This window comes from Salmo salar, chromosome 07, assembly GCF_965601325.2.
Source record: "Salmo salar chromosome 07, fSalSal1, whole genome shotgun sequence".
Classification (NCBI taxonomy): domain Eukaryota; kingdom Metazoa; phylum Chordata; class Actinopteri; order Salmoniformes; family Salmonidae; genus Salmo; species Salmo salar.
In genome coordinates this window covers 27,643,475-27,670,081 of record NC_138297.1, presented here as the reverse complement: position 1 = coordinate 27,670,081, position 26,607 = coordinate 27,643,475, and the positions used below count along the sequence as shown (strand labels likewise).

Genomic DNA, 26,607 nt, shown 5'->3' with positions numbered 1-26,607 from the left:
TTCAAAAAGCTAACAAACGTTAGAAAACTACAGGGCTACTTCCTTGAAAATGTTGCGGCACTTTCGATGCACGTTGACACAACCATTGGAACAAAGTGTTGTTGTTTCGTAAACTCCATGTACAGTTGGATGAGATCACGGATGGCCAGCGATCAAGTGTCAGGGTCAGACACACAACAAGTCTCTGTGGCGCAATTGGTTAGCGCGTTAGACTGTTAATCTAAAGGTTGGTGGTTCGAGCCCACCCAGGGACGAGAGTTTTCAGTTTGTTGTGCTCCATGATGCGGATGTGACATCCTGGACCTGTAATGAGATTCCCTGTTACTTTGTCCTGCTGAGGGTCAATGCCAACACAAGCCTCTCTAGTGCAATCAGTTAGTGTGTTTGACAATCTATCTAAAGATTGGTTCTTCGACACCACCCATGGATGACATTTTTCAGATGGTAGCGATGTGAAACTTCCTGACTTGTAGTGAGCTTCCATGAGACTTTGGCCTGCTGAGGGTGAATATAATCACAAGTCTCTGTGGCGCAATTGGTTAGCGCCTTAGGCCGTTAGTTTAAAGGTTGGTGATTTGAGCCCACCCAGAGATGCTATCTTTCCATTTATAGTGATGTGGAAAGACCTTCCTGGATTTACAGTAAGCTCGCTTTTGACCTGCTTTGTTTCCTATTGTCACATGTGATTGGTGTGTTGTTGAACATGAAAGATGACAAGTTCCTATACCTGCTGCTATACTATACCTAAATGGCTGTCAATGGTCTCTGATCTTCTGTTACTCAATAGCTTGATCATTCTGTGGTCTCCATGGAACATATCATTTATTCATATTAATCCGGCAAGTATGACAATGTAAATGATGTCAATCTGGCATGAAAACCCTTAGCATTTAAATGTATTTCGCTTGAAGTACAATGTTGGTCCAGTATGTGTGTATTTGTGTGAATATGTGTGCCTATACGACATGAAAGTGACTCGCCATTACATCATTCTTCCAGGGTCAGTCCCCTAATTATTTTGAATGGGCTTGGCGATCATATATTACATTCGTGAAAACGCAGTTGTTTAAGATATATATTTGTCAAAGTATATTTATGATTGTGGCCAAATTTACTCCTGCCAGATGCCTTTTTATAAAATGTTGTGCTGACGAACATTGTGCTACATTTTTGCCCTTTTAAGGCCATTCAAAAAGCTAACAAACGTTAGAAAACTGCAGGGCTACATCCTTGAAAATGTTGCGGCACTTTCGATGCACATTGACACAACCATTGGAACAAAGTGTTGTTGTTTCGTAAACTCCATGTACAGTTGGATGAGATCACGGATGGCCAGCGATCAAGTGTCAGGGTCAGACACCCAAAAGTCTCTGTGGCGCAATTGGTTAGTGCATTAGACTGTTAATCTAAAGGTTGGTGGTTCGAGCCCACCCAGGGACGAGAGTTTTCAGTTTGTTGTGCTCCATGATGCGGATGTGACATCCTGGACCTGTAATGAGATTCCCTGTTACTTTGTCCTGCTGAGGGTCAATGCCAACACAAGCCTCTCTCGTGCAATCAGTTAGTGTGTTTGACAATCTATCTAAAGATTGGTGCTTCGACACCACCCATGGATGACATTTTTCAGATTGTAGCGATGTGAAACTTCCTGACTTGTAGTGAGCTTCCATGAGACTTTGGCCTGCTGAGGGTGAATATAATCACAAGTCTCTGTGGCGCAATTGGTTAGCGCCTTAGGCCGTTAGTTTAAAGGTTGGTGATTTGAGCCCACCCAGAGATGCTATCTTTCCATTTATAGTGATGTGGTAAGACCTTCCTGGATTTACAGTAAACTCGCTTTTGACCTGCTTTGTTTCCTATTGTCACATGTGATTGGTGTGTTGTTGAACATGAAAGATGACAAGTTCCTATACCTGCTGCTATACTATACCTAAATGGCTGTCAATGGTCTCTGATCTTCTGTTACTCAATAGCTTGATCATTCTGTGGTCTCCATGGAACATATCATTTATTCATATTAATCCGGCAAGTATGACAATGTAAATGATGTCAATCTGGCATGAAAACCCTTAGCATTTAAATGTATTTCGCTTGAAGTACAATGTTGGTCCAGTATGTGTGTATTTGTGTGAATATGTGTGCCTATTCGACATGAAAGTGACTCGCCATTACATCATTCTTCCAGGGTCAGTCCCCTAATTATTTTGAATGGGCTTGGCGATCATATATTACATTCGTGAAAACGCAGTTGTTTAAGATATATATTTATCAAAGTATATTTATGATTGTGGCCAAATTTACTCCTGCCAGATGCCTTTTTATATAATGTTGTGCTGACGAACATTGTGCTACATTTTTGCCCTTTTAAGGCCATTCAAAAAGCTAACAAACGTTAGAAAACTACAGGGCTACTTCCTTGAAAATGTTGCGGCACTTTCGATGCACATTGACACAACCATTGGAACAAAGTGTTGTTGTTTCGTAAACTCCATGTACAGTTGGATGAGATCACGGATGGCCAGCGATCAAGTGTCAGGGTCAGACACACAAAAAGTCACTGTGGCGCAATTGGTTAGCGCGTTAGACTGTTAATCTAAAGGTTGGTGGTTCGAGCCCACCCAGGGATGAGAGTTTTCAGATTGTTGTGCTCCATGATGCAGATGTGACATCCTGGACCTGTAATGAGATTCCCTGTTACTTTGTCCTGCTGAGGGTCAATGCCAACACAAGCCTCTCTAGTGCAATCAGTTAGTGTGTTTGACAATCTATCTAAAGATTGGTGCTTCGACACCACCCATGGATGACCTTTTTCAGATGGTAGCGATGTGAAACTTCCTGACTTGTAGTGAGCTTCCATGAGACTTTGGCCTGCTGAGGGTGAATATAATCACAAGTCTCTGTGGCGCAATTGGTTAGCGCCTTAGGCCGTTAGTTTAAAGGTTGGTGATTTGAGCCCACCCAGAGATGCTATCTTTCCATTTATAGTGATGTGGAAAGACCTTCCTGGATTTACAGTAAGCTCGCTTTTGACCTGCTTTGTTTCCTATTGTCACATGTGATTGGTGTGTTGTTGAACATGAAAGATGACAAGTTCCTATACCTGCTGCTATACTATACCTAAATGGCTGTCAATGGTCTCTGATCTTCTGTTACTCAATAGCTTGATCATTCTGTGGTCTCCATGGAACATATCATTTATTCATATTAATCCGGCAAGTATGACAATGTAAATGATGTCAATCTGGCATGAAAACCCTTAGCATTTAAATGTATTTCGCTTGAAGTACAATGTTGGTCCAGTATGTGTGTATTTGTGTGAATATGTGTGCCTATACGACATGAAAGTGACTCGCCATTACATCATTCTTCCAGGGTCAGTCCCCTAATTATTTTGAATGGGCTTGGCGATCATATATTACATTCGTGAAAACGCAGTTGTTTAAGATATATATTTGTCAAAGTATATTTATGATTGTGGCCAAATTTACTCCTGCCAGATGCCTTTTTATATAATGTTGTGCTGACGAACATTGTGCTACATTTTTGCCCTTTTAAGGCCATTCAAAAAGCTAACAAACGTTAGAAAACTACAGGGCTACATCCTTGAAAATGTTGCGGCACTTTCGATGCACATTGACACAACCATTGGAACAAAGTGTTGTTGTTTCGTAAACTCCATGTACAGTTGGATGAGATCACGGATGGCCAGCGATCAAGTGTCAGGGTCAGACACACAACAAGTCTCTGTGGCGCAATTGGTTAGCGCGTTAGACTGTTAATCTAAAGGTTGGTGGTTCGAGCCCACCCAGGGAGGAGAGTTTTCAGTTTGTTGTGCTCCATGATGCGGATGTGACATCCTGGACCTGTAATGAGATTCCCTGTTACTTTGTCCTGCTGAGGGTCAATGCCAACACAAGCCTCTCTAGTGCAATCAGTTAGTGTGTTTGACAATCTATCTAAAGATTGGTTCTTCGACACCACCCATGGATGACATTTTTCAGATGGTAGCGATGTGAAACTTCCTGACTTGTAGTGAGCTTCCATGAGACTTTGGCCTGCTGAGGGTGAATATAATCACAAGTCTCTGTGGCGCAATTGGTTAGCGCCTTAGGCCGTTAGTTTAAAGGTTGGTGATTTGAGCCCACCCAGAGATGCTATCTTTCCATTTATAGTGATGTGGAAAGACCTTCCTGGATTTACAGTAAGCTCGCTTTTGACCTGCTTTGTTTCCTATTGTCACATGTGATTGGTGTGTTGTTGAACATGAAAGATGACAAGTTCCTATACCTGCTGCTATACTATACCTAAATGGCTGTCAATGGTCTCTGATCTTCTGTTACTCAATAGCTTGATCATTCTGTGGTCTCCATGGAACATATCATTTATTCATATTAATCCGGCAAGTATGACAATGTAAATGATGTCAATCTGGCATGAAAACCCTTAGCATTTAAATGTATTTCGCTTGAAGTACAATGTTGGTCCAGTATGTGTGTATTTGTGTGAATATGTGTGCCTATACGACATGAAAGTGACTCGCCATTACATCATTCTTCCAGGGTCAGTCCCCTAATTATTTTGAATGGGCTTGGCGATCATATATTACATTCGTGAAAACGCAGTTGTTTAAGATATATATTTGTCAAAGTATATTTATGATTGTGGCCAAATTTACTCCTGCCAGATGCCTTTTTATATAATGTTGTGCTGACGAACATTGTGCTACATTTTTGCCCTTTTAAGGCCATTCAAAAAGCTAACAAACGTTAGAAAACTACAGGGCTACATCCTTGAAAATGTTGCGGCACTTTCGATGCACATTGACACAACCATTGGAACAAAGTGTTGTTGTTTCGTAAACTCCATGTACAGTTGGATGAGATCACGGATGGCCAGCGATCAAGTGTCAGGGTCAGACACACAACAAGTCTCTGTGGCGCAATTGGTTAGCGCGTTAGACTGTTAATCTAAAGGTTGGTGGTTCGAGCCCACCCAGGGAGGAGGGTTTTCAGTTTGTTGTGCTCCATGATGCGGATGTGACATCCTGGACCTGTAATGAGATTCCCTGTTACTTTGTCCTGCTGAGGGTCAATGCCAACACAAGCCTCTCTAGTGCAATCAGTTAGTGTGTTTGACAATCTATCTAAAGATTGGTTCTTCGACACCACCCATGGATGACATTTTTCAGATGGTAGCGATGTGAAACTTCCTGACTTGTAGTGAGCTTCCATGAGACTTTGGCCTGCTGAGGGTGAATATAATCACAAGTCTCTGTGGCGCAATTGGTTAGCGCCTTAGGCCGTTAGTTTAAAGGTTGGTGATTTGAGCCCACCCAGAGATGCTATCTTTCCATTTATAGTGATGTGGAAAGACCTTCCTGGATTTACAGTAAGCTCGCTTTTGACCTGCTTTGTTTCCTATTGTCACATGTGATTGGTGTGTTGTTGAACATGAAAGATGACAAGTTCCTATACCTGCTGCTATACTATACCTAAATGGCTGTCAATGGTCTCTGATCTTCTGTTACTCAATAGCTTGATCATTCTGTGGTCTCCATGGAACATATCATTTATTCATATTAATCCGGCAAGTATGACAATGTAAATGATGTCAATCTGGCATGAAAACCCTTAGCATTTAAATGTATTTCGCTTGAAGTACAATGTTGGTCCAGTATGTGTGTATTTGTGTGAATATGTGTGCCTATACGACATGAAAGTGACTCGCCATTACATCATTCTTCCAGGGTCAGTCCCCTAATTATTTTGAATGGGCTTGGCGATCATATATTACATTCGTGAAAACGCAGTTGTTTAAGATATATATTTGTCAAAGTATATTTATGATTGTGGCCAAATTTACTCCTGCCAGATGCCTTTTTATAAAATGTTGTGCTGACGAACATTGTGCTACATTTTTGCCCTTTTAAGGCCATTCAAAAAGCTAACAAACGTTAGAAAACTACAGGGCTACATCCTTGAAAATGTTGCGGCACTTTCGATGCACATTGACACAACCATTGGAACAAAGTGTTGTTGTTTCGTAAACTCCATGTACAGTTGGATGAGATCACGGATGGCCAGCGATCAAGTGTCAGGGTCAGACACCCAAAAGTCTCTGTGGCGCAATTGGTTAGTGCGTTAGACTGTTAATCTAAAGGTTGGTGGTTCGAGCCCACCCAGGGACGAGAGTTTTCAGTTTGTTGTGCTCCATGATGCGGATGTGACATCCTGGACCTGTAATGAGATTCCCTGTTACTTTGTCCTGCTGAGGGTCAATGCCAACACAAGCCTCTCTAGTGCAATCAGTTAGTGTGTTTGACAATCTATCTAAAGATTGGTGCTTCGACACCACCCATGGATGACATTTTTCAGATGGTAGCGATGTGAAACTTCCTGACTTGTAGTGAGCTTCCATGAGACTTTGGCCTGCTGAGGGTGAATATAATCACAAGTCTCTGTGGCGCAATTGGTTAGCGCCTTAGGCCGTTAGTTTAAAGGTTGGTGATTTGAGCCCACCCAGAGATGCTATCTTTCCATTTATAGTGATGTGGAAAGACCTTCCTGGATTTACAGTAAGCTCGCTTTTGACCTGCTTTGTTTCCTATTGTCACATGTGATTGGTGTGTTGTTGAACATGAAAGATGACAAGTTCCTATACCTGCTGCTATACTATACCTAAATGGCTGTCAATGGTCTCTGATCTTCTGTTACTCAATATCTTGATCATTCTGTGGTCTCCATGGAACATATCATTTATTCATATTAATCCGGCAAGTATGACAATGTAAATGATGTCAATCTGGCATGAAAACCCTTAGCATTTAAATGTATTTCGCTTGAAGTACAATGTTGGTCCAGTATGTGTGTATTTGTGTGAATATGTGTGCCTATACGACATGAAAGTGACTCGCCATTACATCATTCTTCCAGGGTCAGTCCCCTAATTATTTTGAATGGGCTTGGCGATCATATATTACATTCGTGAAAACGCAGTTGTTTAAGATATATATTTGTCAAAGTATATTTATGATTGTGGCCAAATTTACTCCTGCCAGATGCCTTTTTATAAAATGTTGTGCTGACGAACATTGTGCTACATTTTTGCCCTTTTAAGGCCATTCAAAAAGCTAACAAACGTTAGAAAACTACAGGGCTACATCCTTGAAAATGTTGCGGCACTTTCGATGCACGTTGACACAACCATTGGAACAAAGTGTTGTTGTTTCGTAAACTCCATGTACAGTTGGATGAGATCACGGATGGCCAGCGATCAAGTGTCAGGGTCAGACACCCAAAAGTCTCTGTGGCGCAATTGGTTAGTGCGTTAGACTGTTAATCTAAAGGTTGGTGGTTTGAGCCCACCCAGGGACGAGAGTTTTCAGTTTGTTGTGCTCCATGATGCGGATGTGACATCCTGGACATGTAATGAGATTCCCTGTTACTTTGTCCTGCTGAGGGTCAATGCCAACACAAGCCTCTCTAGTGCAATCAGTTAGTGTGTTTGACAATCTATCTAAAGATTGGTGCTTCGACACCACCCATGGATGACATTTTTCAGATGGTAGCGATGTGAAACTTCCTGACTTGTAGTGAGCTTCCATGAGACTTTGGCCTGCTGAGGGTGAATATAATCACAAGTCTCTGTGGCGCAATTGGTTAGCGCCTTAGGCCGTTAGTTTAAAGGTTGGTGATTTGAGCCCACCCAGAGATGCTATCTTTCCATTTATAGTGATGTGGAAAGACCTTCCTGGATTTACAGTAAGCTCGCTTTTGACCTGCTTTGTTTCCTATTGTCACATGTGATTGGTGTGTTGTTGAACATGAAAGATGACAAGTTCCTATACCTGCTGCTATACTATACCTAAATGGCTGTCAATGGTCTCTGATCTTCTGTTACTCAATAGCTTGATCATTCTGTGGTCTCCATGGAACATATCATTTATTCATATTAATCCGGCAAGTATGACAATGTAAATGATGTCAATCTGGCATGAAAACCCTTAGCATTTAAATGTATTTCGCTTGAAGTACAATGTTGGTCCAGTATGTGTGTATTTGTGTGAATATGTGTGCCTATACGACATGAAAGTGACTCGCCATTACATCATTCTTCCAGGGTCAGTCCCCTAATTATTTTGAATGGGCTTGGCGATCATATATTACATTCGTGAAAACGCAGTTGTTTAAGATATATATTTGTCAAAGTATATTTATGATTGTGGCCAAATTTACTCCTGCCAGATGCCTTTTTATATAATGTTGTGCTGACGAACATTGTGCTACATTTTTGCCCTTTTAAGGCCATTCAAAAAGCTAACAAACGTTAGAAAACTACAGGGCTACATCCTTGAAAATGTTGCGGCACTTTCGATGCACATTGACACAACCATTGGAACAAAGTGTTGTTGTTTCGTAAACTCCATGTACAGTTGGATGAGATCACGGATGGCCAGCGATCAAGTGTCAGGGTCAGACACACAACAAGTCTCTGTGGCGCATTTGGTTAGGGCGTTAGACTGTTAATCTAAAGGTTGGTGGTTCGAGCCCACCCAGGGACGAGAGTTTTCAGTTTGTTGTGCTCCATGATGCGGATGTGACATCCTGGACCTGTAATGAGATTCCCTGTTACTTTGTCCTGCTGAGGGTCAATGCCAACACAAGCCTCTCTAGTGCAATCAGTTAGTGTGTTTGACAATCTATCTAAAGATTGGTTCTTCGACACCACCCATGGATGACATTTTTCAGATGGTAGCGATGTGAAACTTCCTGACTTGTAGTGAGCTTCCATGAGACTTTGGCCTGCTGAGGGTGAATATAATCACAAGTCTCTGTGGCGCAATTGGTTAGCGCCTTAGGCCGTTAGTTTAAAGGTTGGTGATTTGAGCCCACCCAGAGATGCTATCTTTCCATTTATAGTGATGTGGAAAGACCTTCCTGGATTTACAGTAAGCTCGCTTTTGACCTGCTTTGTTTCCTATTGTCACATGTGATTGGTGTGTTGTTGAACATGAAAGATGACAAGTTCCTATACCTGCTGCTATACTATACCTAAATGGCTGTCAATGGTCTCTGATCTTCTGTTACTCAATAGCTTGATCATTCTGTGGTCTCCATGGAACATATCATTTATTCATATTAATCCGGCAAGTATGACAATGTAAATGATGTCAATCTGGCATGAAAACCCTTAGCATTTAAATGTATTTCGCTTGAAGTACAATGTTGGTCCAGTATGTGTGTATTTGTGTGAATATGTGTGCCTATACGACATGAAAGTGACTCGCCATTACATCATTCTTCCAGGGTCAGTCCCCTAATTATTTTGAATGGGCTTGGCGATCATATATTACATTCGTGAAAACGCAGTTGTTTAAGATATATATTTGTCAAAGTATATTTATGATTGTGGCCAAATTTACTCCTGCCAGATGCCTTTTTATATAATGTTGTGCTGACGAACATTGTGCTACATTTTTGCCCTTTTAAGGCCATTCAAAAAGCTAACAAACGTTAGAAAACTACAGGGCTACATCCTTGAAAATGTTGCGGCCCTTTCGATGCCCATTGACACAACCATTGGAACAAAGTGTTGTTGTTTCGTAAACTCCATGTACAGTTGGATGAGATCACGGATGGCCAGCGATCAAGTGTCAGGGTCAGACACACAACAAGTCTCTGTGGCGCAATTGGTTAGTGCGTTAGACTGTTAATCTAAAGGTTGGTGGTTCGAGCCCACCCAGGGACGAGAGTTTTCAGTTTGTTGTGCTCCATGATGCGGATGTGACATCCTGGACCTGTAATGAGATTCCCTGTTACTTTGTCCTGCTGAGGGTCAATGCCAACACAAGCCTCTCTAGTGCAATCAGTTAGTGTGTTTGACAATCTATCTAAAGATTGGTGCTTCGACACCACCCATGGATGACATTTTTCAGATGGTAGCGATGTGAAACTTCCTGACTTGTAGTGAGCTTCCATGAGACTTTGGCCTGCTGAGGGTGAATATAATCACAAGTCTCTGTGGCGCAATTGGTTAGCGCCTTAGGCCGTTAGTTTAAAGGTTGGTGATTTGAGCCCACCCAGAGATGCTATCTTTCCATTTATAGTGATGTGGAAAGACCTTCCTGGATTTACAGTAAGCTCGCTTTTGACCTGCTTTGTTTCCTATTGTCACATGTGATTGGTGTGTTGTTGAACATGAAAGATGACAAGTTCCTATACCTGCTGCTATACTATACCTAAATGGCTGTCAATGGTCTCTGATCTTCTGTTACTCAATAGCTTGATCATTCTGTGGTCTCCATGGAACATATCATTTATTCATATTAATCCGGCAAGTATGACAATGTAAATGATGTCAATCTGGCATGAAAACCCTTAGCATTTAAATGTATTTCGCTTGAAGGACAATGTTGGTCCAGTATGTGTGTATTTGTGTGAATATGTGTGCCTATACGACATGAAAGTGACTCGCCATTACATCATTCTTCCAGGGTCAGTCCCCTAATTATTTTGAATGGGCTTGGCGATCATATATTACATTCGTGAAAACGCAGTTGTTTAAGATATATATTTATCAAAGTATATTTATGATTGTGGCCAAATTTACTCCTGCCAGATGCCTTTTTATATAATGTTGTGCTGACGAACATTGTGCTACATTTTTGCCCTTTTAAGGCCATTCAAAAAGCTAACAAACGTTAGAAAACTACAGGGCTACATCCTTGAAAATGTTGCGGCACTTTCGATGCACATTGACACAACCATTGGAACAAAGTGTTGTTGTTTCGTAAACTCCATGTACAGTTGGATGAGATCACGGATGGCCAGCGATCAAGTGTCAGGGTCAGACACACAACAAGTCTCTGTGGCGCAATTGGTTAGCGCGTTAGACTGTTAATCTAAAGGTTGGTGGTTCGAGCCCACCCAGGGACGAGAGTTTTCAGTTTGTTGTGCTCCATGATGCGGATGTGACATCCTGGACCTGTAATGAGATTCCCTGTTACTTTGTCCTGCTGAGGGTCAATGCCAACACAAGCCTCTCTAGTGCAATCAGTTAGTGTGTTTGACAATCTATCTAAAGATTGGTGCTTCGACACCACCCATGGATGACATTTTTCAGATTGTAGCGATGTGAAACTTCCTGACTTGTAGTGAGCTTCCATGAGACTTTGGCCTGCTGAGGGTGAATATAATCACAAGTCTCTGTGGCGCAATTGGTTAGCGCCTTAGGCCGTTAGTTTAAAGGTTGGTGATTTGAGCCCACCCAGAGATGCTATCTTTCCATTTATACTGATGTGGAAAGACCTTCCTGGATTTACAGTAAGCTCGCTTTTGACCTGCTTTGTTTCCTATTGTCACATGTGATTGGTGTGTTGTTGAACATGAAAGATGACAAGTTCCTATACCTGCTGCTATACTATACCTAAATGGCTGTCAATGGTCTCTGATCTTCTGTTACTCAATAGCTTGATCATTCTGTGGTCTCCATGGAACATATCATTTATTCATATTAATCCGGCAAGTATGACAATGTAAATGATGTCAATCTGGCATGAAAACCCTTAGCATTTAAATGTATTTCGCTTGAAGGACAATGTTGGTCCAGTATGTGTGTATTTGTGTGAATATGTGTGCCTATACGACATGAAAGTGACTCGCCATTACATCATTCTTCCAGGGTCAGTCCCCTAATTATTTTGAATGGGCTTGGCGATCATATATTACATTCGTGAAAACGCAGTTGTTTAAGATATATATTTATCAAATTATATTTGTGATTGTGGCCAAATTTACTCCTGCCAGATGCCTTTTTATATAATGTTGTGCTGACGAACATTGTGCTACATTTTTGCCCTTTTAAGGCCATTCAAAAAGCTAACAAACGTTAGAAAACTACAGGGCTACTTCCTTGAAAATGTTGCGGCACTTTCGATGCACATTGACACAACCATTGGAACAAAGTGTTGTTGTTTCGTAAACTCCATGTACAGTTGGATGAGATCACGGATGGCCAGCGATCAAGTGTCAGGGTCAGACACACAACAAGTCTCTGTGGCGCAATTGGTTAGCGCGTTAGACTGTTAATCTAAAGGTTGGTGGTTCGAGCCCACCCAGGGACGAGAGTTTTCAGTTTGTTGTGCTCCATGATGCGGATGTGACATCCTGGACCTGTAATGAGATTCCCTGTTACTTTGTCCTGCTGAGGGTCAATGCCAACACAAGCCTCTCTAGTGCAATCAGTTAGTGTGTTTGACAATCTATCTAAAGATTGGTGCTTCGACACCACCCATGGATGACATTTTTCAGATTGTAGCGATGTGAAACTTCCTGACTTGTAGTGAGCTTCCATGAGACTTTGGCCTGCTGAGGGTGAATATAATCACAAGTCTCTGTGGCGCAATTGGTTAGCGCCTTAGGCCGTTAGTTTAAAGGTTGGTGATTTGAGCCCACCCAGAGATGCTATCATTCCATTTATACTGATGTGGAAAGACCTTCCTGGATTTACAGTAAGCTCGCTTTTGACCTGCTTTGTTTCCTATTGTCACATGTGATTGGTGTGTTGTTGAACATGAAAGATGACAAGTTCCTATACCTGCTGCTATACTATACCTAAATGGCTGTCAATGGTCTCTGATCTTCTGTTACTCAATAGCTTTATCATTCTGTGGTCTCCATGGAACATATCATTTATTCATATTAATCCGGCAAGTATGACAATGTAAATGATGTCAATCTGGCATGAAAACCCTTAGCATTTAAATGTATTTCGCTTGAAGGACAATGTTGGTCCAGTATGTGTGTATTTGTGTGAATATGTGTGCCTATACGACATGAAAGTGACTCGCCATTACATCATTCTTCCAGGGTCAGTCCCCTAATTATTTTGAATGGGCTTGGCGATCATATATTACATTCGTGAAAACGCAGTTGTTTAAGATATATATTTATCAAATTATATTTGTGATTGTGGCCAAATTTACTCCTGCCAGATGCCTTTTTATATAATGTTGTGCTGACGAACATTGTGCTACATTTTTGCCCTTTTAAGGCCATTCAAAAAGCTAACAAACGTTAGAAAACTACAGGGCTACTTCCTTGAAAATGTTGCGGCACTTTCGATGCACATTGACACAACCATTGGAACAAAGTGTTGTTGTTTCGTAAACTCCATGTACAGTTGGATGAGATCACGGATGGCCAGCGATCAAGTGTCAGGGTCAGACACACAACAAGTCTCTGTGGCGCAATTGGTTAGCGCGTTAGACTGTTAATCTAAAGGTTGGTGGTTCGAGCCCACCCAGGGACGAGAGTTTTCAGTTTGTTGTGCTCCATGATGCGGATGTGACATCCTGGACCTGTAATGAGATTCCCTGTTACTTTGTCCTGCTGAGGGTCAATGTCAACACAAGCCTCTCTAGTGCAATCAGTTAGTGTGTTTGACAATCTATCTAAAGATTGGTGCTTCGACACCACCCATGGATGACATTTTTCAGATTGTAGCGATGTGAAACTTCCTGACTTGTAGAGAGCTTCCATGAGACTTTGGCCTGCTGAGGGTGAATATAATCACAAGTCTCTGTGGCGCAATTGGTTAGCGCCTTAGGCCGTTAGTTTAAAGGTTGGTGATTTGAGCCCACCCAGAGATGCTATCATTCCATTTATACTGATGTGGAAAGACCTTCCTGGATTTACAGTAAGCTCGCTTTTGACCTGCTTTGTTTCCTATTGTCACATGTGATTGGTGTGTTGTTGAACATGAAAGATGACAAGTTCCTATACCTGCTGCTATACTATACCTAAATGGCTGTCAATGGTCTCTGATCTTCTGTTACTCAATAGCTTTATCATTCTGTGGTCTCCATGGAACATATCATTTATTCATATTAATCCGGCAAGTATGACAATGTAAATGATGTCAATCTGGCATGAAAACCCTTAGCATTTAAATGTATTTCGCTTGAAGGACAATGTTGGTCCAGTATGTGTGTATTTGTGTGAATATGTGTGCCTATACGACATGAAAGTGACTCGCCATTACATCATTCTTCCAGGGTCAGTCCCCTAATTATTTTGAATGGGCTTGGCGATCATATATTACATTCGTGAAAACGCAGTTGTTTAAGATATATATTTATCAAATAATATTTGTGATTGTGGCCAAATTTACTCCTGCCAGATGCCTTTTTATATAATGTTGTGCTGACGAACATTGTGCTACATTTTTGCCCTTTTAAGGCCATTCAAAAAGCTAACAAACGTTAGAAAACTACAGGACTACTTCCTTGAAAATGTTGCGGCACTTTCGATGCACGTTGACACAACCATTGGAACAAAGTGTTGTTGTTTCGTAAACTCCATGTACAGTTGGATGAGATCACGGATGGCCAGCGATCAAGTGTCAGGGTCAGACACACAACAAGTCTCTGTGGCGCAATTGGTTAGCGCGTTAGACTGTTAATCTAAAGGTTTGGTGGTTCGAGCCCACCCAGGGACGAGAGTTTTCAGTTTGTTGTGCTCCATGATGCGGATGTGACATCCTGGACCTGTAATGAGATTCCCTGTTACTTTGTCCTGCTGAGGGTCAATGCCAACACAAGCCTCTCTAGTGCAATCAGTTAGTGTGTTTGACTATCTATCTAAAGATTGGTGCTTCGACACCACCCATGGATGACATTTTTCAGATTGTAGCGATGTGAAACTTCCTGACTTGTAGTGAGCTTCCATGAGACTTTGGCCTGCTGAGGGTGAATATAATCACAAGTCTCTGTGGCGCAATTGGTTAGCGCCTTAGGCCGTTAGTTTAAAGGTTGGTGATTTGAGCCCACCCAGAGATGCTATCATTCCATTTATACTGATGTGGAAAGACCTTCCTGGATTTACAGTAAGCTCGTTTTTGACCTGCTTTGTTTCCTATTGTCACATGTGATTGGGGTGTTGTTGAACATGAAAGATGACAAGTTGCTATACTATACCTAAATGGCTGTCAATGGTCTCTGATCTTCTGTTACTCAATAGCTTTATCATTCTGTGGTCTCCATGGAACATATCATTTATTCATATTAATCCGGCAAGTATGACAATGTAAATGATGTCAATCTGGCATGAAAACCCTTAGCATTTAAATGTATTTCGCTTGAAGGACAATGTTGGTCCAGTATGTGTGTATTTGTGTGAATATGTGTGCCTATACGACATGAAAGTGACTCGCCATTACATCATTCTTCCAGGGTCAGTCCCCTAATTATTTTGAATGGGCTTGGCGATCATATATTACATTCGTGAAAACGCAGTTGTTTAAGTTATATATTTATCAAATAATATTTGTGATTGTGGCCAAATTTACTCCTGCCAGATGCCTTTTTATATAATGTTGTGCTGACGAACATTGTGCTACATTTTTGCCCTTTTAAGGCCATTCAAAAAGCTAACAAACGTTAGAAAACTACAGGGCTACTTCCTTGAAAATGTTGCGGCACTTTCGATGCACATTGACACAACCATTGGAACAAAGTGTTGTTGTTTCGTAAACTCCATGTACAGTTGGATGAGATCACGGATGGCCAGCGATCAAGTGTCAGGGTCAGACACACAATAAGTCTCTGTGGCGCAATTGGTTAGCGCGTTAGACTGTTAATCTAAAGGTTGGTGGTTTGAGCCCACCCAGGGACGAGAGTTTTCAGTTTGTTGTGCTCCATGATGCGGATGTGACATCCTGGACCTGTAATGAGATTCCCTGTTACTTTGTCCTGCTGAGGGTCAATGTCAACACAAGCCTCTCTAGTGCAATCAGTTAGTGTGTTTGACAATCTATCTAAAGATTGGTGCTTCGACACCACCCATGGATGACATTTTTCAGATTGTAGCGATGTGAAACTTCCTGACTTGTAGAGAGCTTCCATGAGACTTTGGCCTGCTGAGGGTGAATATAATCACAAGTCTCTGTGGCGCAATTGGTTAGCGCCTTAGGCCGTTAGTTTAAAGGTTGGTGATTTGAGCCCACCCAGAGATGCTATTTTTTCATTTATACTGATGTGGAAAGACCTTCCTGGATTTACAGTAAGCTCGCTTTTGACCTGCTTTGTTTCCTATTGTCACATGTGATTGGTGTGTTGTTGAACATGAAAGATGACAAGTTCCTATACCTGCTGCTATACTATACCTAAATGGCTGTCAATGGTCTCTGATCTTCTGTTACTCAATAGCTTGATCATTCTGTGGTCTCCATGGAACATATCATTCATTCATATTAATCCGGCATGTATGACAATGTAAATGATGTCAATCTGGCATGAAAACCCTTAGCATTTAAATGTATTTCGCTTGAAGGACAATGTTGGTCCAGTATGTGTGTATTTGTGTGAATATGTGTGCCTATACAACATGAAAGTGACTCGCCATTACATCATTCTTCCAGGGTCAGTCCCCTAATTATTTTGAATGGGCTTGGCGATCATATATTACATTCGTGAAAACGCAGTTGTTTAAGATATATATTTATCAAAGTATATTTGTGATTGTGGCCAAATTTACTCCTGCCAGATGCCTTTTTATATAATGTTGTGCTGACGAACATTGTGCTACATTTTTGCCCTTTTAAGGCCATTCAAAAAGCTAACAAACGTTAGAAAACTACAGGGCTACTTCCTTGAAAATGTTGCGGCACTTTCGATGCACATTGACACAACCATTGGAACAAAGTGTTGTTGTTTCGTAAACTCCATGTACAGTTGGATGAGATCACGGATGGCCAGCGATCAAGTGTCAGGGTCAGACACACAACAAGTCTCTGTGGCGCAATTGGTTAGCGCGTTAGACTGTTAATCTAAAGGTTGGTGGTTCGAGCCCACCCAGGGACGAGAGTTTTCAGTTTGTTGTGCTCCATGATGCGGATGTGACATCCTGGACCTGTAATGAGATTCCCTGTTACTTTGTCCTGCTGAGGGTCAATGTCAACACAAGCCTCTCTAGTGCAATCAGTTAGTGTGTTTGACAATCTATCTAAAGATTGGTGCTTCGACACCACCCATGGATGACATTTTTCAGATTGTAGCGATGTGAAACTTCCTGACTTGTAGAGAGCTTCCATGAGACTTTGGCCTGCTGAGGGTGAACATAATCACAAGTCTCTGTGGCGCAATTGGTTAGCGCCTTAGGCCGTTAGTTTAAAGGTTGGTGATTTGAGCCCACCCAGAGATGCTATTTTTTCATTTATACTGATGTGGAAAGACCTTCCTGGATTTACAGTAAGCTCGCTTTTGACCTGCTTTGTTTCCTATTGTCACATGTGATTGGTGTGTTGTTGAACATGAAAGATGACAAGTTCCTATACCTGCTGCTATACTATACCTAAATGGCTGTCAATGGTCTCTGATCTTCTGTTACTCAATAGCTTGATCATTCTGTGGTCTCCATGGAACATATCATTCATTCATATTAATCCGGCATGTATGACAATGTAAATGATGTCAATCTGGCATGAAAACCCTTAGCATTTAAATGTATTTCGCTTGAAGGACAATGTTGGTCCAGTATGTGTGTATTTGTGTGAATATGTGTGCCTATACGACATGAAAGTGACTCGCCATTACATCATTCTTCCAGGGTCAGTCCCCTAATTATTTTGAATGGGCTTGGCGATCATATATTACATTCGTGAAAACGCAGTTGTTTAAGTTATATATTTATCAAATAATATTTGTGATTGTGGCCAAATTTACTCCTGCCAGATGCCTTTTTATATAATGTTGTGCTGACGAACATTGTGCTACATTTTTGCCCTTTTAAGGCCATTCAAAAAGCTAACAAACGTTAGAAAACTACAGGGCTACTTCCTTGAAAATGTTGCGGCACTTTCGATGCACATTGACACAACCATTGGAACAAAGTGTTGTTGTTTCGTAAACTCCATGTACAGTTGGATGAGATCACGGATGGCCAGCGATCAAGTGTCAGGGTCAGACACACAATAAGTCTCTGTGACGCAATTGGTTAGCGCGTTAGACTGTTAATCTAAAGGTTGGTGGTTCGAGCCCACCCAGGGACGAGAGTTTTCAGTTTGTTGTGCTCCATGATGCGGATGTGACATCCTGGACCTGTAATGAGATTCCCTGTTACTTTGTCCTGCTGAGGGTCAATGCCAACACAAGCCTCTCTAGTGCAATCAGTTAGTGTGTTTGACTATCTATCTAAAGATTGGTGCTTCGACACCACCCATGGATGACATTTTTCAGATTGTAGCGATGTGAAACTTCCTTACTTGTAGTGAGCTTCCATGAGACTTTGGCCTGCTGAGGGTGAATATAATCACAAGTCTCTGTGGCGCAATTGGTTAGCGCCTTAGGCCGTTAGTTTAAAGGTTGGTGATTTGAGCCCACCCAGAGATGCTATCATTCCATTTATACTGATGTGGAAAGACCTTCCTGGATTTACAGTAAGCTCGCTTTTGACCTGCTTTGTTTCCTATTGTCACATGTGATTGGTGTGTTGTTGAACATGAAAGATGACAAGTTCCTATACCTGCTGCTATACTATACCTAAATGGCTGTCAATGGTCTCTGATCTTCTGTTACTCAATAGCTTTATCATTCTGTGGTCTCCATGGAACATATCATTTATTCATATTAATCCGGCAAGTATGACAATGTAAATGATGTCAATCTGGCATGAAAACCCTTAGCATTTAAATGTATTTCGCTTGAAGGACAATGTTGGTCCAGTATGTGTGTATTTGTGTGAATATGTGTGCCTATACGACATGAAAGTGACTCGCCATTACATCATTCTTCCAGGGTCAGTCCCCTAATTATTTTGAATGGGCTTGGCGATCATATATTACATTCGTGAAAACGCAGTTGTTTAAGATATATATTTATCAAATAATATTTGTGATTGTGGCCAAATTTACTCCTGCCAGATGCCTTTTTATATAATGTTGTGCTGACGAACATTGTGCTACATTTTTGCCCTTTTAAGGCCATTCAAAAAGCTAACAAACGTTAGAAAACTACAGGGCTACTTCCTTGAAAATGTTGCGGCACTTTCGATGCACGTTGACACAACCATTGGAACAAAGTGTTGTTGTTTCGTAAACTCCATGTACAGTTGGATGAGATCACGGATGGCCAGCGATCAAGTGTCAGGGTCAGACACACAACAAGTCTCTGTGGCGCAATTGGTTAGCGCGTTAGACTGTTAATCTAAAGGTTGGTGGTTCGAGCCCACCCAGGGACGAGAGTTTTCAGTTTGTTGTGCTCCATGATGCGGATGTGACATCCTGGACCTGTAATGAGATTCCCTGTTACTTTGTCCTGCTGAGGGTCAATGCCAACACAAGCCTCTCTAGTGCAATCAGTTAGTGTGTTTGACAATCTATCTAAAGATTGGTGCTTCGACACCACCCATGGATGACATTTTTCAGATTGTAGCGATGTGAAACTTCCTGACTTGTAGTGAGCTTCCATGAGACTTTGGCCTGCTGAGGGTGAATATAATCACAAGTCTCTGTGGCGCAATTGGTTAGCGCCTTAGGCCGTTAGTTTAAAGGTTGGTGATTTGAGCCCACCCAGAGATGCTATCATTCCATTTATACTGATGTGGAAAGACCTTCCTGGATTTACAGTAAGCTCGCTTTTGACCTGCTTTGTTTCCTATTGTCACATGTGATTGGTGTGTTGTTGAACATGAAAGATGACAAGTTCCTATACCTGCTGCTATACTATACCTAAATGGCTGTCAATGGTCTCTGATCTTCTGTTACTCAATAGCTTGATCATTCTGTGGTCTCCATGGAACATATCATTTATTCATATTAATCCGGCAAGTATGACAATGTAAATGATGTCAATCTGGCATGAAAACCCTTAGCATTTAAATGTATTTCGCTTGAAGGACAATGTTGGTCCAGTATGTGTGTATTTGTGTGAATATGTGTGCCTATACGACATGAAAGTGACTCGCCATTACATCATTCTTCCAGGGTCAGTCCCCTAATTATTTTGAATGGGCTTGGCGATCATATATTACATTCGTGAAAACGCAGTTGTTTAAGATATATATTTATCAAATAATATTTGTGATTGTGGCCAAATTTACTCCTGCCAGATGCCTTTTTATATAATGTTGTGCTGACGAACATTGTGCTACATTTTTGCCCTTTTAAGGCCATTCAAAAAGCTAACAAACGTTAGAAAACTACAGGGCTACTTCCTTGAAAATGTTGCGGCACTTTCGATGCACATTGACACAACCATTGGAACAAAGTGTTGTTGTTTCGTAAACTCCATGTACAGTTGGATGAGATCACGGATGGCCAGCGATCAAGTGTCAGGGTCAGACACACAACAAGTCTCTGTGGCGCAATTGGTTAGCGCGTTAGACTGTTAATCTAAAGGTTGGTGGTTCGAGCCCACCCAGGGACGAGAGTTTTCAGTTTGTTGTGCTCCATGATGCGGATGTGACATCCTGGACCTGTAATGAGATTCCCTGTTACTTTGTCCTGCTGAGGGTCAATGTCAACACAAGCCTCTCTAGTGCAATCAGTTAGTGTGTTTGACAATCTATCTAAAGATTGGTGCTTCGACACCACCCATGGATGACATTTTTCAGATTGTAGCGATGTGAAACTTCCTGACTTGTAGAGAGCTTCCATGAGACTTTGGCCTGCTGAGGGTGAATATAATCACAAGTCTCTGTGGCGCAATTGGTTAGCGCCTTAGGCCGTTAGTTTAAAGGTTGGTGATTTGAGCCCACCCAGAGATGCTATCTTTCCATTTATACTGATGTGGAAAGACCTTCCTGGATTTACAGTAAGCTCGCTTTTGACCTGCTTTGTTTCCTATTGTCACATGTGATTGGTGTGTTGTTGAACATGAAAGATGACAAGTTCCTATACCTGCTGCTATACTATACCTAAATGGCTGTCAATGGTCTCTGATCTTCTGTTACTCAATAGCTTGATCATTCTGTGGTCTCCATGGAACATATCATTTATTCATATTAATCCGGCATGTATGACAATGTAAATGATGTCAATCTGGCATGAAAACCCTTAGCATTTAAATGTATTTCGCTTGAAGGACAATGTTGGTCCAGTATGTGTGTATTTGTGTGAATATGTGTGCCTATACGACATGAAAGTGACTCGCCATTACATCATTCTTCCAGGGTCAGTCCCCTAATTATTTTGAATGGGCTTGGCGATCATATATTACATTCGTGAAAACGCAGTTGTTTAAGATATATATTTATCAAATTATATTTGTGATTGTGGCCAAATTCACTCCTGCCAGATGCCTTTTTATATAATGTTGTGCTGACGAACATTGTGCTACATTTTTGCCCTTTTAAGGCCATTCAAAAAGCTAACAAACGTTAGAAAACTACAGGACTACTTCCTTGAAAATGTTGCGGCACTTTCGATGCACGTTGACACAACCATTGGAACAAAGTGTTGTTGTTTCGTAAACTCCATGTACAGTTGGATGAGATCACGGATGGCCAGCGATCAAGTGTCAGGGTCAGACACACAACAAGTCTCTGTGGCGCAATTGGTTAGCGCGTTAGACTGTTAATCTAAAGGTTGGTGGTTCGAGCCCACCCAGGGACGAGAGTTTTCAGTTTGTTGTGCTCCATGATGCGGATGTGACATCCTGGACCTGTAATGAGATTCCCTGTTACTTTGTCCTGCTGAGGGTCAATGCCAACACAAGCCTCTCTAGTGCAATCAGTTAGTGTGTTTGACAATCTATCTAAAGATTGGTGCTTCGACACCACCCATGGATGACATTTTTCAGATTGTAGCGATGTGAAACTTCCTGACTTGTAGTGAGCTTCCATGAGACTTTGGCCTGCTGAGGGTGAATATAATCACAAGTCTCTGTGGCGCAATTGGTTAGCGCCTTAGGCCGTTAGTTTAAAGGTTGGTGATTTGAGCCCACCCAGAGATGCTATCATTCCATTTATACTGATGTGGAAAGACCTTCCTGGATTTACAGTAAGCTCGCTTTTGACCTGCTTTGTTTCCTATTGTCACATGTGATTGGTGTGTTGTTGAACATGAAAGATGACAAGTTCCTATACCTGCTGCTATACTATACCTAAATGGCTGTCAATGGTCTCTGATCTTCTGTTACTCAATAGCTTGATCATTCTGTGGTCTCCATGGAACATATCATTTATTCATATTAATCCGGCAAGTATGACAATGTAAATGATGTCAATCTGGCATGAAAACCCTTAGCATTTAAATGTATTTCGCTTGAAGGACAATGTTGGTCCAGTATGTGTGTATTTGTGTGAATATGTGTGCCTATACGACATGAAAGTGACTCGCCATTACATCATTCTTCCAGGGTCAGTCCCCTAATTATTTTGAATGGGCTTGGCGATCATATATTACATTCGTGAAAACGCAGTTGTTTAAGATATATATTTATCAAATAATATTTGTGATTGTGGCCAAATTTACTCCTGCCAGATGCCTTTTTATATAATGTTGTGCTGACGAACATTGTGCTACATTTTTGCCCTTTTAAGGCCATTCAAAAAGCTAACAAACGTTAGAAAACTACAGGGCTACTTCCTTGAAAATGTTGCGGCACTTTCGATGCACATTGACACAACCATTGGAACAAAGTGTTGTTGTTTCGTAAACTCCATGTACAGTTGGATGAGATCACGGATGGCCAGCGATCAAGTGTCAGGGTCAGACACACAACAAGTCTCTGTGGCGCAATTGGTTAGCGCGTTAGACTGTTAATCTAAAGGTTGGTGGTTCGAGCCCACCCAGGGACGAGAGTTTTCAGTTTGTTGTGCTCCATGATGCGGATGTGACATCCTGGACCTGTAATGAGATTCCCTGTTACTTTGTCCTGCTGAGGGTCAATGTCAACACAAGCCTCTCTAGTGCAATCAGTTAGTGTGTTTGACAATCTATCTAAAGATTGGTGCTTCGACACCACCCATGGATGACATTTTTCAGATTGTAGCGATGTGAAACTTCCTGACTTGTAGAGAGCTTCCATGAGACTTTGGCCTGCTGAGGGTGAATATAATCACAAGTCTCTGTGGCGCAATTGGTTAGCGCCTTAGGCCGTTAGTTTAAAGGTTGGTGATTTGAGCCCACCCAGAGATGCTATCATTCCATTTATACTGATGTGGAAAGACCTTCCTGGATTTACAGTAAGCTCGCTTTTGACCTGCTTTGTTTCCTATTGTCACATGTGATTGGTGTGTTGTTGAACATGAAAGATGACAAGTTCCTATACCTGCTGCTATACTATACCTAAATGGCTGTCAATGGTCTCTGATCTTCTGTTACTCAATAGCTTGATCATTCTGTGGTCTCCATGGAACATATCATTTATTCATATTAATCCGGCATGTATGACAATGTAAATGATGTCAATCTGGCATGAAAACCCTTAGCATTTAAATGTATTTCGCTTGAAGGACAATGTTGGTCCAGTATGTGTGTATTTGTGTGAATATGTGTGCCTATACGACATGAAAGTGACTCGCCATTACATCATTCTTCCAGGGTCAGTCCCCTAATTATTTTGAATGGGCTTGGCGATCATATATTACATTCGTGAAAACGCAGTTGTTTAAGATATATATTTATCAAATTATATTTGTGATTGTGGCCAAATTTACTCCTGCCAGATGCCTTTTTATATAATGTTGTGCTGACGAACATTGTGCTACATTTTTGCCCTTTTAAGGCCATTCAAAAAGCTAACAAACGTTAGAAAACTACAGGGCTACTTCCTTGAAAATGTTGCGGCACTTTCGATGCACGTTGACACAACCATTGGAACAAAGTGTTGTTGTTTCGTAAACTCCATGTACAGTTGGATGAGATCACGGATGGCCAGCGATCAAGTGTCAGGGTCAGACACACAACAAGTCTCTGTGGCGCAATTGGTTAGCGCGTTAGACTGTTAATCTAAAGGTTGGTGGTTCGAGCCCACCCAGGGACGAGAGTTTTCAGTTTGTTGTGCTCCATGATGCGGATGTGACATCCTGGACCTGTAATGAGATTCCCTGTTACTTTGTCCTGCTGAGGGTCAATGCCAACACAAGCCTCTCTAGTGCAATCAGTTAGTGTGTTTGACAATCTATCTAAAGATTGGTGCTTCGACACCACCCATGGATGACATTTTTCAGATTGTAGCGATGTGAAACTTCCTGACTTGTAGTGAGCTTCCATGAGACTTTGGCCTGCTGAGGGTGAATATAATCACAAGTCTCTGTGGCGCAATTGGTTAGCGCCTTAGGCCGTTAGTTTAAAGGTTGGTGATTTGAGCCCACCCAGAGATGCTATCATTCCATTTATACTGATGTGGAAAGACCTTCCTGGATTTACAGTAAGCTCGCTTTTGACCTGCTTTGTTTCCTATTGTCACATGTGATTGGTGTGTTGTTGAACATGAAAGATGACAAGTTCCTATACCTGCTGCTATACTATACCTAAATGGCTGTCAATGGTCTCTGATCTTCTGTTACTCAATAGCTTGATCATTCTGTGGTCTCCATGGAACATATCATTTATTCATATTAATCCGGCAAGTATGACAATGTAAATGATGTCAATCTGGCATGAAAACCCTTAGCATTTAAATGTATTTCGCTTGAAGGACAATGTTGGTCCAGTATGTGTGTATTTGTGTGAATATGTGTGCCTATACGACATGAAAGTGACTCGCCATTACATCATTCTTCCAGGGTCAGTCCCCTAATTATTTTGAATGGGCTTGGCGATCATATATTACATTCGTGAAAACGCAGTTGTTTAAGATATATATTTATCAAATTATATTTGTGATTGTGGCCAAATTTACTCCTGCCAGATGCCTTTTTATATAATGTTGTGCTGACGAACATTGTGCTACATTTTTGCCCTTTTAAGGCCATTCAAAAAGCTAACAAACGTTAGAAAACTACAGGGCTACTTCCTTGAAAATGTTGCGGCACTTTCGATGCACATTGACACAACCATTGGAACAAAGTGTTGTTGTTTCGTAAACTCCATGTACAGTTGGATGAGATCACGGATGGCCAGCGATCAAGTGTCAGGGTCAGACACACAACAAGTCTCTGTGGCGCAATTGGTTAGCGCGTTAGACTGTTAATCTAAAGGTTGGTGGTTCGAGCCCACCCAGGGACGAGAGTTTTCAGTTTGTTGTGCTCCATGATGCGGATGTGACATCCTGGACCTGTAATGAGATTCCCTGTTACTTTGTCCTGCTGAGGGTCAATGTCAACACAAGCCTCTCTAGTGCAATCAGTTAGTGTGTTTGACAATCTATCTAAAGATTGGTGCTTCGACACCACCCATGGATGACATTTTTCAGATTGTAGCGATGTGAAACTTCCTGACTTGTAGAGAGCTTCCATGAGACTTTGGCCTGCTGAGGGTGAATATAATCACAAGTCTCTGTGGCGCAATTGGTTAGCGCCTTAGGCCGTTAGTTTAAAGGTTGGTGATTTGAGCCCACCCAGAGATGCTATCATTCCATTTATACTGATGTGGAAAGACCTTCCTGGATTTACAGTAAGCTCGCTTTTGACCTGCTTTGTTTCCTATTGTCACATGTGATTGGTGTGTTGTTGAACATGAAAGATGACAAGTTCCTATACCTGCTGCTATACTATACCTAAATGGCTGTCAATGGTCTCTGATCTTCTGTTACTCAATAGCTTGATCATTCTGTGGTCTCCATGGAACATATCATTTATTCATATTAATCCGGCATGTATGACAATGTAAATGATGTCAATCTGGCATGAAAACCCTTAGCATTTAAATGTATTTCGCTTGAAGGACAATGTTGGTCCAGTATGTGTGTATTTGTGTGAATATGTGTGCCTATACGACATGAAAGTGACTCGCCATTACATCATTCTTCCAGGGTCAGTCCCCTAATTATTTTGAATGGGCTTGGCGATCATATATTACATTCGTGAAAACGCAGTTGTTTAAGATATATATTTATCAAATTATATTTGTGATTGTGGCCAAATTTACTCCTGCCAGATGCCTTTTTATATAATGTTGTGCTGACGAACATTGTGCTACATTTTTGCCCTTTTAAGGCCATTCAAAAAGCTAACAAACGTTAGAAAACTACAGGGCTACTTCCTTGAAAATGTTGCGGCACTTTCGATGCACATTGACACAACCATTGGAACAAAGTGTTGTTGTTTCGTAAACTCCATGTACAGTTGGATGAGATCACGGATGGCCAGCGATCAAGTGTCAGGGTCAGACACACAACAAGTCTCTGTGGCGCAATTGGTTAGCGCGTTAGACTGTTAATCTAAAGGTTGGTGGTTCGAGCCCACCCAGGGACGAGAGTTTTCAGTTTGTTGTGCTCCATGATGCGGATGTGACATCCTGGACCTGTAATGAGATTCCCTGTTACTTTGTCCTGCTGAGGGTCAATGCCAACACAAGCCTCTCTAGTGCAATCAGTTAGTGTGTTTGACAATCTATCTAAAGATTGGTGCTTCGACACCACCCATGGATGACATTTTTCAGATTGTAGCGATGTGAAACTTCCTGACTTGTAGTGAGCTTCCATGAGACTTTGGCCTGCTGAGGGTG

General features: G+C 41.5%; 17 non-coding genes across 17 annotated transcripts; all 17 read left to right on the top strand.

Moving 5' to 3' along the window:
* Positions 1-180: 180 nt before the first annotated feature.
* Positions 181-254, top strand: trnan-guu (transfer RNA asparagine (anticodon GUU)). Its single transcript has one exon. It is a non-coding gene; the product is annotated as a tRNA-Asn (tRNA).
* A 1,112-nt stretch (positions 255-1,366) lies between these two features.
* trnan-guu (transfer RNA asparagine (anticodon GUU)) lies at positions 1,367-1,440 on the top strand. The gene has a single exon. It is a non-coding gene; the product is annotated as a tRNA-Asn (tRNA).
* A 4,673-nt stretch (positions 1,441-6,113) lies between these two features.
* trnan-guu (transfer RNA asparagine (anticodon GUU)) lies at positions 6,114-6,187 on the top strand. Its single transcript has one exon. It is a non-coding gene; the product is annotated as a tRNA-Asn (tRNA).
* A 3,486-nt stretch (positions 6,188-9,673) lies between these two features.
* trnan-guu (transfer RNA asparagine (anticodon GUU)) lies at positions 9,674-9,747 on the top strand. The gene has a single exon. It is a non-coding gene; the product is annotated as a tRNA-Asn (tRNA).
* A 1,113-nt stretch (positions 9,748-10,860) lies between these two features.
* Positions 10,861-10,934, top strand: trnan-guu (transfer RNA asparagine (anticodon GUU)). Its single transcript has one exon. It is a non-coding gene; the product is annotated as a tRNA-Asn (tRNA).
* Positions 10,935-12,047: 1,113 nt separating this feature from the next.
* trnan-guu (transfer RNA asparagine (anticodon GUU)) lies at positions 12,048-12,121 on the top strand. The gene has a single exon. It is a non-coding gene; the product is annotated as a tRNA-Asn (tRNA).
* A 1,113-nt stretch (positions 12,122-13,234) lies between these two features.
* Positions 13,235-13,308, top strand: trnan-guu (transfer RNA asparagine (anticodon GUU)). The gene has a single exon. It is a non-coding gene; the product is annotated as a tRNA-Asn (tRNA).
* Positions 13,309-14,421: 1,113 nt separating this feature from the next.
* Positions 14,422-14,496, top strand: trnan-guu (transfer RNA asparagine (anticodon GUU)). The gene has a single exon. It is a non-coding gene; the product is annotated as a tRNA-Asn (tRNA).
* Positions 14,497-15,597: 1,101 nt separating this feature from the next.
* Positions 15,598-15,671, top strand: trnan-guu (transfer RNA asparagine (anticodon GUU)). The gene has a single exon. It is a non-coding gene; the product is annotated as a tRNA-Asn (tRNA).
* Positions 15,672-16,784: 1,113 nt separating this feature from the next.
* Positions 16,785-16,858, top strand: trnan-guu (transfer RNA asparagine (anticodon GUU)). The gene has a single exon. It is a non-coding gene; the product is annotated as a tRNA-Asn (tRNA).
* Positions 16,859-19,158: 2,300 nt separating this feature from the next.
* trnan-guu (transfer RNA asparagine (anticodon GUU)) lies at positions 19,159-19,232 on the top strand. Its single transcript has one exon. It is a non-coding gene; the product is annotated as a tRNA-Asn (tRNA).
* A 1,113-nt stretch (positions 19,233-20,345) lies between these two features.
* On the top strand, positions 20,346-20,419 carry trnan-guu (transfer RNA asparagine (anticodon GUU)). The gene has a single exon. It is a non-coding gene; the product is annotated as a tRNA-Asn (tRNA).
* A 1,113-nt stretch (positions 20,420-21,532) lies between these two features.
* On the top strand, positions 21,533-21,606 carry trnan-guu (transfer RNA asparagine (anticodon GUU)). Its single transcript has one exon. It is a non-coding gene; the product is annotated as a tRNA-Asn (tRNA).
* Positions 21,607-22,719: 1,113 nt separating this feature from the next.
* trnan-guu (transfer RNA asparagine (anticodon GUU)) lies at positions 22,720-22,793 on the top strand. The gene has a single exon. It is a non-coding gene; the product is annotated as a tRNA-Asn (tRNA).
* A 1,113-nt stretch (positions 22,794-23,906) lies between these two features.
* On the top strand, positions 23,907-23,980 carry trnan-guu (transfer RNA asparagine (anticodon GUU)). Its single transcript has one exon. It is a non-coding gene; the product is annotated as a tRNA-Asn (tRNA).
* Positions 23,981-25,093: 1,113 nt separating this feature from the next.
* Positions 25,094-25,167, top strand: trnan-guu (transfer RNA asparagine (anticodon GUU)). Its single transcript has one exon. It is a non-coding gene; the product is annotated as a tRNA-Asn (tRNA).
* A 1,113-nt stretch (positions 25,168-26,280) lies between these two features.
* trnan-guu (transfer RNA asparagine (anticodon GUU)) lies at positions 26,281-26,354 on the top strand. Its single transcript has one exon. It is a non-coding gene; the product is annotated as a tRNA-Asn (tRNA).
* The last annotated feature ends 253 nt before the right edge of the window (positions 26,355-26,607 follow it).